The sequence below is a fragment of the Myotis yumanensis genome, unplaced genomic scaffold, assembly GCF_028538775.1.
Source record: "Myotis yumanensis isolate MYYU_CA2020_CCGP unplaced genomic scaffold, mMyoYum1.0.hap1 SCAF_3, whole genome shotgun sequence".
Lineage (NCBI taxonomy): Eukaryota > Metazoa > Chordata > Mammalia > Chiroptera > Vespertilionidae > Myotis > Myotis yumanensis.
In genome coordinates, this window is record NW_027223754.1 from 162,436,921 (window position 1) to 162,450,043 (window position 13,123).

At 47.4% G+C, this 13,123-nt stretch overlaps 2 pseudogenes; one reads left to right on the forward strand and one right to left on the reverse strand.

Annotated features, from left to right (window-relative positions):
* Positions 1–785: 785 nt before the first annotated feature.
* Positions 786–1,216, reverse strand: LOC139005503 (protein mago nashi homolog pseudogene; annotated as a pseudogene).
* A 7,357-nt stretch (positions 1,217–8,573) lies between these two features.
* On the forward strand, positions 8,574–10,738 carry LOC139006420 (eukaryotic translation initiation factor 2 subunit 3 pseudogene; annotated as a pseudogene).
* Positions 10,739–13,123: the final 2,385 nt, after the last annotated feature.

A 13,123-nucleotide genomic window follows, 5' to 3' on the forward strand; every position in this document is an offset into this window, starting at 1 on the left:
CTTCTTTCATCCCCGACCAGAGCTTCATTTAAATATTGAAGGAAACAGGTGAGGAGATGAGCATGTAGTCTGGCCCCTGGAAGAGGGGAAGCCCTACCTCCTGGGCAGCTGGCATACCCCTGCGCTGCTCTTGTTAAAGCATTGAAACACTGCGCTGCGTCCCAGTCAGTAGATAGTCACGGCCCGAGCTGGCCAAGTCCCCCCACGCCATCTTGTTTTCCTGCCAGCAGCTCTGAGGAGCAGGCACTCAAGCTTGAAATCCTTTTGCTGTAAAACTTAAGCCTGGGCTTTGCTGTCAGTCCACAATCCCTTCACCTAACCCGTGGGTCCGGTTGACTCTTGGGATTCAGAATCTTTTAGATTTCAGAAAGGACACGTAGTGCATATACTGTGTAAGGGAAACCACAGTGAGGCTTGAGGTGGCACCTGGAATCATGGAATCAGACATGAATATCTCTGCAATGAAATGGATCAACATTCACACTAAGTGGAATATGTGAAAACTATAAATAGCCTCATGGAAGTGAATTACAAATAACTTTTGGTCTTCAGAGTTCTCTGGAGTTTGGAATTGTTGGATAAAAGACTGAACAATATGATACTGCCTTTTAATTTATTTTTTTCTATAAAATAAAAATTGCATTTTGTTATGCATTTATTAAAGATAATCATTTATAGTTTATAAAAAAATATTGCCCTGATTTGCACAAAAATTTCCTGATAATGGTAATTAAAAACAGCTACTCCCACACGCTCCACCCCTTGTGTCCACACCAATATTCAATCTAGATTAGTTTAATCTTGAAGTGTAATCCAATAAAGACCAAACACTTCAGGTCCTGGACAAGATAATAAAATACTCATAAGCTTTCTGGGTCCTTGGATTGATTGACATCAACAAGGGAACCAATTTTTGATGCTGTGAAAGAAATGTGTTCATCTCCAATGACGATTTCAAGCTCCTGCGGGCCCACTCGGTCAGGGGGAGGCCACAAAGCAGCATCCTCTTTGGTAATTTCACTATCATCAATTTTTCTCTTCAGTTCCTCCATCGCACTCTATGTACATAGCCTCTTTTCTGATCATGACATCATTTTTGTAATTGCTGTTGTTGGCATATTTCATTTCCCACCCAGTTGGAACTCAAATTCCAGAAATTCGTGGCCAAACTTGCCCTGTGACCCACGTAGTAATGCAGATAAAAGTCACTCTCCATGGCTATAATATTGCCTTAATATATATATATATTCATTGATTTCAGAGAGGAAGGGAGGGGGAGAGAGAGATAGAAACATCAATGATGAGAGAGAATCATTGAATGGCTGCCTCTTGCATGCCTCACACTGGAGATCGAGCCTGCAACCCAGGCATGTGCCCTGACCTGGAATTGACCCTCAACCACTGAGCCACACTGGCTGGGCAATACTGCCTTTTAAGGATGAATTGTGTATTACTTGATGGAAGCCTGAATAAGCCAGAGAGCTTGCTGGGAAGGGCTAGGGTGGGGCGATGGAGTCCTGGAAGTGGGTGGCACATGAGAGAGAGCTCCAGGAAACCCCAGGAAGGCTTTGATTGAACCAGGGCTGTGACTGTCCAGCTATCCTTAGCCCTGCCAACACAGGGACATGATAGCTCTGAGGAGCAGAGTGTGGCTGGGCCTGGTGCCAGACAGGACTCAAGGCAGTGCCAAGGCAGGCAGCAGGCAGCAGGCCTTTGAGACCCTGGCTGGGCAGAGCCATGTTCTGCAGGCAGAATGTCACCTTCTTTTTAGGCCTGGGCCTTGTGGCAGTTGGAGGGTTGGCATCCTGGATAGTAGCAGCAGGGACAGACCTTTAGTTATTGTTTTTGGCCCAGCTTAGCCCCACCTATGCCCCTGCTACTCCTGCCAGCTCAAGGTTATCTCCATGGTGATGAACTGCCTGAGGCTTGCCATTTGCCCACTCATTCTTTCTTGTCCCTGCTACTGCCAAGAGCAGACTCAGATTCTCTGGGGCCCTAGTCACTCAATGAACATGTATTATTTATTTATTTATTTTTATTTTTATTTTTTTAAAAATATATTTTATTGATTTTTTACAGAGAGAAAGGGAGAGGGATAGAGAGTTAGAAACATCAATGAGAGAGAAACATCGATCAGCTGCCTCCTGCACATTCCCTACTGGGGATGTGCCCACAACCAAGGTACATGCCCTTGACCAGAATCGAACCTTGGACCCTTGAGTCTGCAGGCCGATGCTCTATCCACTGAGCCAAACCGGCTAGGGCAACATGTATTTATTGAGTACCTACTATGTGCTACAGTTGAGCCTTAGGGACTTTGTTCTCTCTATTCACTCAAGTGCAATGCACACCTCTCTCACTGCACAAGTCCTAGCATCCCCCAGCTGCCACTCGAATCATGATCACCATCCTTCCTTTGAACACCTATAGCAGTAGTTCTCAACCTTGGCTGCACATTAGAATCACCTGGGAATCTTTTTAAAATCCTGATTTCTGGGCCTCATCCTCCGGAAATTCTGTTTCTTTGTTACTAATGTTGTGGCCCCAGCCCATAACAAAGAAACAGAATTTCCGGAGGATGAGGCCCAGAAATCAGGATTTTAAAAAGATTCCCAGGTGATTCTAATGTGCAGCCATGGTTGAGAACCACCGACCTATAGCATTGACTGCTGTGTTATTCGTTGACTCTAAATTCACCTTGTGACCTTTCTTATGTCCTCATCTTATGCTTTATGGTTTGAACTTTTGTTTGAACATTCTGTGTTTTGTTGCTTGAATTTTTATTTGAACACTCTGTGTTTTGAATCAGTTAGGGCTAACCTGCCCCTCCTTCCTTGAACATGTGTGGAATGCAGGGATGACCCCTTCAAAGGTGAGGTAAAAATGATGCTTGGGGCCTTTAAACATTTGCCCTGAACATTCTTAAAGGACAGTGAGATTTACAGTTTAGCACCTTCCTATTACAAAGGCTATTTAAGTGACTGAGGGAGGCTTCAGTGATTTCTGTGCCTGGGACATTTAAAAAAAATACAAGGTAGTGATGCCCGGCCAGTGGGCATGACTCAGTGCTTGAGCATTGACCTATGAACTAACAGTGGTCGGCAAACTGCGGCTCGAGAGCCACATGCGGCTCTTTGGCTCCTTGAGTGTGGCTCTTCCACAAAATACTGACTTCTGCGCATGGGCCACGAAGTTTCAATCGCACTGTACATGCACGCCCGCACGTGGTATTTTGTGGAAGAGCCACACTCAAGGGGCCAAAGAGCCGCATGTGGCTCGCGAGCCGCAGTTTGCCGACCACTGAACTAGGAGGTCACAGTTTGATTCCCAGTCAGGACACATACCAGGGTTCTGGGCTTGATCCCCAGTAGGGGGCATGCAGGAGGTAGCCAATCAATGATTCTCTCTCATCACTCATATTTCTATATTTCTCTTCTTCTTCCTTCTTCTCTGAAATCAATAAAAAATATTTTAAAAAGAAAAAATGGTAGCGACTCCCTTACATGAGCTTAGTATCTGTTCTACATGCTTTAATATTCAGTCAATAGCTTTTGTAACATACAGGTTTTTACTCTGGCTAGATCAGTGGTTCTCAACCTTGGCTGCACATTAGAATCACCTGGGAATCTTTTTAAAATCCTGATTTCTGGGCCTCATCCTCCAGAAATTCTGTTTCTTTGTTATGGGTGGGGCCACAATATTAGTAACAAAGAAACAGAATTTCCAGAGGATGAGGCCCAGAAATCAGGATTTTAAAAAGATTCCCAGGTGATTCTAATGTGCAGCCAAGGTTGAGAACCACTGGGCTAGAATGACTTATAAGGTCTGTTGGAAAGCCCCTGGAATTTCTTAAAGTTGTGAGGGGTGTGAAGTGGGGCCAAACACCGAGGAAGTTCAGCCATGCTCCCACTAGGTTCTATTTCTTGGTACAAAGAGGGAGGAGTTACAAAGAAATATTCCTATTGACATTGTAAAAGAACCCTGTAGGTCATGGCTGGTGTGACTCAGTTGCTTGGGTATTGCCTCATTCAATGAAAGGTTGCAGGTTCTATTCCCACTCAGGGCACATGCCTGGGTTTCTGGCTTGATCCCTGGTAGAGGGCATGCAGGAGTCAGCTGATCCTTTGTTTTGCTCTCACATAGATATTTTTCTCTCTCCCTCTCCCTTGCTTTTCTCAAAAAACCAATAAAAAATCTTTTAAAAAAAGATCCTTCTACTCTTCTTCTTCCTCCTTCCCTTAAGTGTGCTGCATATAGAGCCCCATCCTGGTAGGTTATTTTCTCATGTATGTATTCATTCATTCACTCATTCATTTTAAAGCTAGTGAGAGCTGATTGTTAAATTCAGGAATTTTTCTTGCCAGAATTAAATCACTAGTAGCTTGAAATTGACCACAGTGAGAGTATTTACACCATGAAAATTGGCAAATGCTGTAGGTAAGGGAGACTTCATTTTGTCTCAAAAACAGTTCCCCCTACTGTTTAATGGTGATTTAACATATGCTGAAACTGCTAAGTCCCAGGTGTACAACAGTGAGCAATATAGCCTAGTTTCTGCCGACAGGGAACTTATAGTTTAGCACTGCATTGTCCAGTATGATAACCATTAGCCCCTTGCCACTACTGTGGCGACTTAAATGTAAATTAAATGACTTAAATATAGCAAAAAAATGTATTTCCTCAGGCATGCTAGCCATATTTTAGGTGCTCAATAGCCACTTGTGATTAGTGGCTACCATGATGGATAGTACAGATATAGTATATATTCCATTACTGCAGGAAGTTTTATTATTCTATTGGATACTGTGTAGAAGCAGGAGAAGGAAGAAGAGGAACAGACAAGGCAAATGGGTCATATATGCAGACTCAGACTAGACCTTCAAAATGAGAGAACCAAGTGCTCGAGACGGTGGCTTTTAAACTTTTTTTATTAAAATCTGCAGTCATATCTATATCTATCTATCTATCTATCATCTATTTCTATTAAGAGTTTCAGGAAACAGTGTAATAGTAATATTCACTCTTACCACATGGGAGGCAGTCTGGTCTAGTTGTTCTACCCTACTCTACTTATTTCATTAAAAATATATTTATATACTGGTTAGTCAACTCTTTCTGCTCATACCCCTCAGTTTGAAAAAAGACTGCTTAGATATTAGTGGGGTGGGGCGTACTGATGGGGATAGAGAATAGAAGAGTGATGAGGCGAGAGAGGGTTCCTAGAAGAAATTGCAGTAGCTTTTGGAAGGAAAAGAGGGAAAGGAACAGCTGTAAGTCTGGCAAAGGGAACTAACTTGGGGGAGATCATGGGCCACAAGGGATTGAAATTCACTCTCCACCCCTGGTGCCTCCCGCATCCCTCCCACCTTTGGCTCCCCAACCGTTTTATCTGGCCTTGAATGTAAATCATTAGCTCTAGCAGTGGAAATAAGCAGGACTCAAACACAGGCATGTGTGGAAACGGCCTTAAGGAAGCTCAGCAATGTAACTGAATGTCTTCAGATTGCTGAGGAGGGAGTGATGGAGAAAGGTCAGCCAGTTAGACCCTGTTGTCTGCGGGGGTGGGGGGGGTGGGGTGGGGATGGGGGGGGGTGGGGGGGTGTGGGGGGGTGGGGTTCGGGGAGAATTCTGTGTGCTTTAGGCTCAGGGCATTATAATGCCCTAGAATCCCCAGAAGTTTACCTTCAATTCCTCCTGCTACAGTCATTTCATCATTTTTTTTACAGAAAAAATTTATTTTAAATCTTCACCCAAAGATATTTTTCCATTGATTTCTAGAGAGAGTGGAAGGGGGCAGGGGTGGGAGAGAAACATCGATGTGAGAGAAACACACTGATTGGTTGCCTCCCGCATGCACCCCTACCGGGGCCCTAGGAACCTGCAACCAAGGTACCTGCCCTTGAATGGGTATCGAACCTGAGCCCTTTGGTCTATGGGCTGATGCTCTAACCACTGAGCAAACAGGCCAGGGCTACAGGAAAAATTTTTATTGTATATCAAGATATGCCTTTTCTCAACTTATTTTTAATTGTTTTTATCAAAACTGAATGGATACAAAAGAGTAATTATACCATGTGTATAAGGTATGATGAATTACAGTAAAATTGACAACCACCCAGCCACCACCCAGGATAAGAAATAGACTGTTTTGAGCATTTTTGAAATCTTCCAGGTGACATTTCATGATGTCATACTGCTCCTTCCTGGAGGAAACCTCTACCCTAAAGTTTGGGTTATCATTCCCTTCTTTTTTCTTGTAGTTTGTCACATATGTTGATATCTGTAGTTTAGTTTTGAATGTTTTGAGTTGATATAAATGAAATCACTGAATTCTTTAGCAACTTGAATTTTTCGCTCAATATTATTTTCTGAGATGCATCCAACCTGAAATGTGTAGCTATATTTTATTCTTTTCCACTGCTGTGTAATATTGTTAAAAAAACACACCCATAAGAGGAAAACTTGGCTCTAAAGTGGCATGCATCTTCAGTACTTGTTGTTTAAGAGTACTTCTATCTTCATTTCCATTTTAAGCTGTTGGCTCAACTGTATATTTTCATTTTCTCATGGCTAGTGCTGGTAGGAGGGCTCTGCTCCACATGGCCATTCAGGTACAGCCCCTTTCTCTCCTGTGGCTCCATTCTCCAGGTTCTAGAAATTCTTTCCATCTTGCCTATAAATGGAGAAAGAGTGGAAAATCCATTTCATCATGTTCTGACCAGGGCCTTTGGAAGAAACAGACTCCCAACCCCCTAGGATCACTGTGATTCTAATTCCTTGAGATGTTCTTGTGTAGAAAACTCTTTCCCAGCTCATCCCGGGCAGGTAGGGCCAGCAGGGGAGCAAATCCTACACAGATTTTGCTTGGGGCCCCCTCTCCACAGATTGGAATAATAACCACTCAGGTATGAAATCTTATGGAGGAGTTCTGTGTAACTCTAGAGGGCAGAGCTGAGTTTAGAAGGTTAGAAGGAGGCAGGTTTTCACCCAGTAGGAGAAATAACATTCTAATAACGAGAGTGCCCAATTGACACTATCTAGAGTCACTTAAAACTTATCTCAAAGTCTTCACACAGGGGCCTGACATCAAGGAGGCTATAAATAAAATTCCTATCTCGAGAGACCAAATTTGAACCATTCATTCATTCCACACATAGTTATTGAACACCTATTCTATACACTGTGCTAGGTGCTGGGGTCACATCTGAGCACGAACAGACAAAAGTCCCTAATCTCCTGGATCTGACCTGGGTGGTGGATGGGAGAGCAGCAAGATAAGCGTGGAGTGAGTTGGAAGCCCTCCCACAATTCCAGGATTATAGAATGTGTGGAACTTTATGGAACGTCATGACTCATTTCCAATTGCATTGTTTTCCAGGTTGATTGTCACAACCCTTAAAATAGGGCAGGCCAGGCCAGGCCAGTGTCTTGTGTCTATAAGTGTATGCTCAAGAAAGGAAAATCTTTATTTCACTCATGGGGGGAAAAAAAAAAAAGAGGCCCAGGAGGTGGCTGACTCAGAATCATGAAGGTAGGGACAGGGCTGGGGCAAGCACTCAGATTTTAGAGCTGCCCAGCTTTGCTCACTCTGGTGTGTGACTCAGACCAGGTGAGGTCAGAACATCCCTCTGCTGAGGTCCTGTCACCAAGGAGAGCTAAGGGCTGGGAGAGGGGAGAGGCACCTGGGCCGCAGTGAGGGGACTATCTCATTCCTGTGGACCTGTGAGCATAACCAGATTGTGACAGGACTTCAGAGAGGCAGGGAGAAAGAGGCAGTTATGGAACCTGGGAAGAGGACCCTGAATTCTGGTGCTTAAGTACTTATAATGATATCAAGCCTTACACAGCATTTAGTGTGGGTTAGACAGGCTCCTAAAAGCTTTGCATATGTCAATTCATTGAATCCTCCCAACAACCCCAAGAAGCAGGCACTCTTTTTAGCTCTGTTTTAGGAACCAGGAGAGGAAGGCACTGGCGGATAAAGAGCCTGCCCCCAGGGGTTTGAGCCCAGCAGTCTAGGTCGAAGTCTGCCTCTCGGAGGCGCTGGCCTCCGCCACTCCCGGGTGTGGAGCCCATCCTCACTCCCCATTTCCTTGCAGCAGACACCTGGCCAGCCCGCTGCCCTGGCATCTGCTGCCCCCGCCGCCCCCCCCCCCCAACCTGATCACGCCCAAGGCCTCATCCAAGGCCGCATTCCTCGTGGGCGGGGCTGAGGGGCCAAGAGGAACTGCAAGAACAAAAAGAAGCTTTGTGTTGGGGTGGGAATCCCCTGAAAGCCACAGCCAAGGTGGGAATCGGAAGGGTGAGGGGAGGAATCCAGAAAAGGGGCCAAAGTCCTGGAGCGAGGGGCGCACAGGACTAGGTTGGTTCAGCCAGAGTGGAGACGGGCAGGAAGCGGGACCCTGGATTCCCAAAATTCTCTTTACAGAAACCTCTGGAGTTGGAGAAGCTGCTCCTGGCTCTGCGCTGTCCGCTGTCTCGGCTCATTTCCTGAGCCAACCGCGTGGGGAAGCTGAATTCTTGCCGGCTCCCCACTTACTTTCTGCGGCGTCTTTACACCCTCGGCCCTCACAATGCACCCGAAGGGTGCTGCCGCCACCGACCCCGTGCGCCACATGGAGTCGGCAGGTGGCGCTTGAGTGTCCCTAGCCCTGCGGGCCCAGGGCCTACCCCGCTTCCAGTGGCCTCACGGAGTCTGGGGCTGGCACTCAGGGCAGGGCCGCCCCTTCACCGCATCCCACTAGCTGGAAAAGTCTCCTGGTTTCCAGTTTGTCCTGGGACTTGTTAATGTAAAAACACCACTGAAACCTGTAAAGAATTTTTGTGAGTTTATTTGAGCCAAACTGTGACATATGCCGGAAACAGAACCTCAACAAATTGAGATAATGCTCCGGAGAATGGCGGGTTACATCTGTATTTATACATTGCAATCAAAGGAAAGGGACGTAGGTGGGTTACATGAAATCCATTGGTGATAGACTAGAGAGGTGGGATAAAGCAAAGCAGGGAAACCCCTGGGATTGGATAAAAAGTAAAATGATGGACACATACTTAGGTGGGTGCAGGAACAATTAACATGATAATGAAGGAATTTGTGGTGTCTGTCCTGGAGCCCCAGGCACATTAGGTTGTGCCCCAGGGGCTCCAGAAAAAGGGAAGTTACAAGTTACCCGGACATTTCAAGGGTATGTTATCATAGATGCAAAAAGACAGACAGGCTCAGTTAAGGTAAAGGTTGACCTTGGCAGTGAAGATACCAGCCTAGAACGTAACTACCCACTATAACTGCTTTTAGTTAAAGTTTAATTTCAGACCATCCTTAGTGGTTACTTTTAGGAAATCGAATCCAGCATTACACTAGAACAGTGATGGCGAACCTTTTGAGCTTGGCGTTACAGCATTTTGAAAAACCCTAACTTAACTCTGGTGCCGTGTTACATATAGACATTTTTTGATATTTGCAACCATAATAAAACAAAGACTTACATTTTTGATATTTATTTTATATATTTAAATGCCATTTAACAAAGAAAAATCAACCAAAAAAATGAGTTCAAGTGTCAGAGGTGACATAGATTCGCCATCACCGTTATAGATCCTCTGGAAGTAGTGCACGGAATGAGTTTCCTACAGACATTCCAGAGACCAAAGGAAACTTCAAATTATTCAGACACGTCTCCTTTGTTGACTGTCCTGGCCATGGTATTTTGATGGCTATGATGCTGAACGGTGCAGCAGTGACGGCTGCAACTCTCCTCTTGGTAACTGGAAATGTCCTCAGCCTCAGACTTCTGAACACCTGGTTGCTATAGAAATCATGAAAATGAAGCATATTTTAATTCTACAAAATAAAATTGATGTGGTAAAAGAAAGCCAGGCTAAAGAACACTATGAACAACAGATCCTTGCGTTTGTACAAAGTACAGTAGCAGAAGGAGCTCCTGTTATTCCAATTTCTGCTCAGCTGAAATATAATATTGAAGTTGTCTGTGAAGTTGAAAACTCAAAAATCTATGTGAGTTGTTACTAGTAGAGCTGTAAAGAACTCTAGTACCACCAAGAGTCTATTTCAGAACCCCGACTTATTGTTATTAGATCCTTAGGAGTCAACAAACCTGTCTGTGAAGTTGATGACCTTGAGGGGGTGTGTGGCTGGTGGCAGTATTCTAAAAGAAGTGTCAAAGATGGGCCAGGAGATAGAATTCAGACCTGGTATTATTTCCAAAGATAGTGAAGGAAAGAAAACTCATGTAAACTGATCTTTTCCAAAATTGTATCACTGTTTGTGGAACATAATGATCTTCAGTATGCTGCTCCAGGAGGTCTTATTGGAGTTGGAACAAAAATTGACCCCACTTTGTGAGGGGCTGATAGAATGGTGGGGCAGGTCCATGTGCAGTTGGAGCTTTACCTGAGGTCTTCACAGAATTGGCAATCTCCTATTTCCTGCTTAGACGGCTTGTAGGTGTATGCACTGAAGGAGAGAAGAAAGCAGAAAAGGTGCAAGCGTTATCCAAGAATGAAGTGCCCATGGTGAACAAAGGATCCCTGGCTACTGGAGGAAGAGTTAGTGCAGTCAAAGCCGATTGGGCAAAATCATTTTGGTGAATCCTGTGGGCACAGAAGTAGGAGAAAAAATTATCATTAGCTAAAGAGTTGAGGAACACTGGTGTTTAATTGGTTGGGGTAAAAAATAAGAAGAGGGGTAACAATCAAGCCAACAGCAGACCATGACTAAAGAATTTCAGTGAAATAATATATTTGGATAAAGGCAGCTTTTCCCTTAGTAACCTACAGGTGTATTTTCTTTTTTTTTTTTATTATTTTAATAATTTTTATTTCTTAAAGTATTACAAAGAGTATTACATATGTCTCTTTTTTTCCCCCCTTTGACATTCCCCCGGCCCCTACCCCCCGCCCCCCCCGGCCCCGTGTCTTGTGTCCATTGGTTAATCTTATATGCATGCATATAAGTCCTTCAGTTGGTCTCTTAATCCCCCCCCCAACCTTCCCCAGGCTTCCCACTGTAGTTTAACATTCTGTTCAATGTTGCTCTGCTTCTGTATCTACCCCTGTTCATCAGTCCATACTGGTCCCCCTTATTTGTCCCAACCTCACTGGAGTAGTCTCAACCTCACCAGGGCCGTCTGAGCCTCACCAGGGCCGTTTCAACCTCACCGGGGCCGTCCCTACCTCACGGGGGCCGTTTCAACCTCACCGGGGTCGTCCCTACCTCACGGGGGCCGTTTCAACCTGACCGGGGTTGTCCCTACCACACCGGGGCTGTTTCAACCTCACCGGGGTCGTCCCTACCTCACGGGGGCCGTTTCAACATGACCGGGGTTGTCCCTACCACACCGGGGCCTTTTCGACCTGACCAGGGTCGTCCCTACCTCGCGGGGGCCGTTTCAACCTCACTGGGGTTGTCCCTACCACACCGGGGCTGTTTCAACCTGACCGGGGTTGTCCCTACCACACCGGGGCCGTTTCGACCTGACCGGGGACTCGTCCCTACCTCACGGGGGCCGTTTCAACCTCACCGGGGTCGTCCCTACCTCACGGGGGCCGTTTCAACCTCACCGGGGTCGTCCCTACCTCACGGGGGCTGTTTCAACCTCACTGGGGTCGTCCCTACCACACCGGAGCCGTTTCAACCTGACCGGGGTTGTCCTTACCACACTGGGGCCGTTTCGACCTGACCGGGGTCGTCCCTACCTCACGGGGGCCATTTCAACCTCACCGGGGTCGTCCCTACCTCACGGGGGCCGTTTCAACCTCACCGGGGTCGTCCCTACCTCACGGGGGCCGTTTCGACCTGACCAGGGTCGTCCCTACCTCACGGGGGCTGTTTCAACCTCACCGGGGTCGTCCCTACCACACCGGGGCCGTTTCGACCTGACTGGGGTCGTCCCTACCTCACGGGGGCCGTTTCAACCTCACCGGGGTCGTCCCTACCACACCGGGGCCATTTCGACCTGACTGGGGTCGTCCCTACCTCACGGGGGCTGTTTCAACCTCACCGGGGTCGTCCCTACCACACCGGGGCCATTTCGACCTGACTGGGGTCGTCCCTACCTCACGGGGGCTGTTTCAACCTGACCGGGGTTATCCCTACCACACCGGGGCCGTTTCGACCTGACCAGGGTCGTCCCTACCTCACGGGGGCTGTTTCAACCTCACTGGGGTCGTTCCTACCACACCGGGACCTTTTCAACCTGACCGGGGTTGTCCCTACCACACCGGGGCCGTTTCGACCTGACCGGGGTCGTCCCTACCTCACGGGGGCCGTTTCAACCTCACCGGGGTTGTCCCTACCACATCGGGGCTGTTTCAACCTGACCGGGGTTGTCCCTACCACATCGGGGCTGTTTCAACCTCACCGGGGTCGTCCCTACCACACCGGGGCCATTTCGACCTGACTGGGGTCGTCCCTACCTCACGGGGGCCGTTTCAACCTCACCGGGGTCGTCCCTACCACACCGGGGCCGTTTCGACCTGACTGGGGTCGTCCCTACCTCACGGGGGCCGTTTCAACCTCACCAGGGTCGTCCCTACCACACCGGGGCCGTTTCGACCTGACTGGGGTCGTCCCTACCTCACGGGGGCTGTTTCAACCTCACCGGGGCCATCCCAACCTCACCGGGGCCATCCCAGCCTTACCGGGGAAACAGGAAGTTTGGCCCTCTGTCCCCTGCCGGCGGCTCCCCACTAGACAAAATCTCCAGGCGTTCCTGGTGGTTGAACATCCAGCACTCTTGCCCTCCACCAAGTGCACAGACTGCCTGTCTGCTGTCCCCCAGCGCCCCACAAGAGACTGGGACCAGTGGGCATGTTTGTGCGCTTGCTGGTACAGCAGTTCCACAGTGCCAGCCGAGTCAGGCCCAGCCCTGGCCGGCCCGGGACCGGACTCTGCCCCCCGATTGGGTCCCTCCCAGATGCAAGGAGCTGAAATCTGCAGCCTGCTGGGATGGGCTCTGTACTTGGTGCCTCTGCACATCCTACTCAGTCTCAATGCGCTTCTTTCTATGCGAGGAGTTGAAATCTGCAGTTTGTTGGGTTGGGCTCTGTACTTGGTGTCACATCCTACTCAGTCTCAATGTTCTTTCTCTCCTTCCAGTTGTAG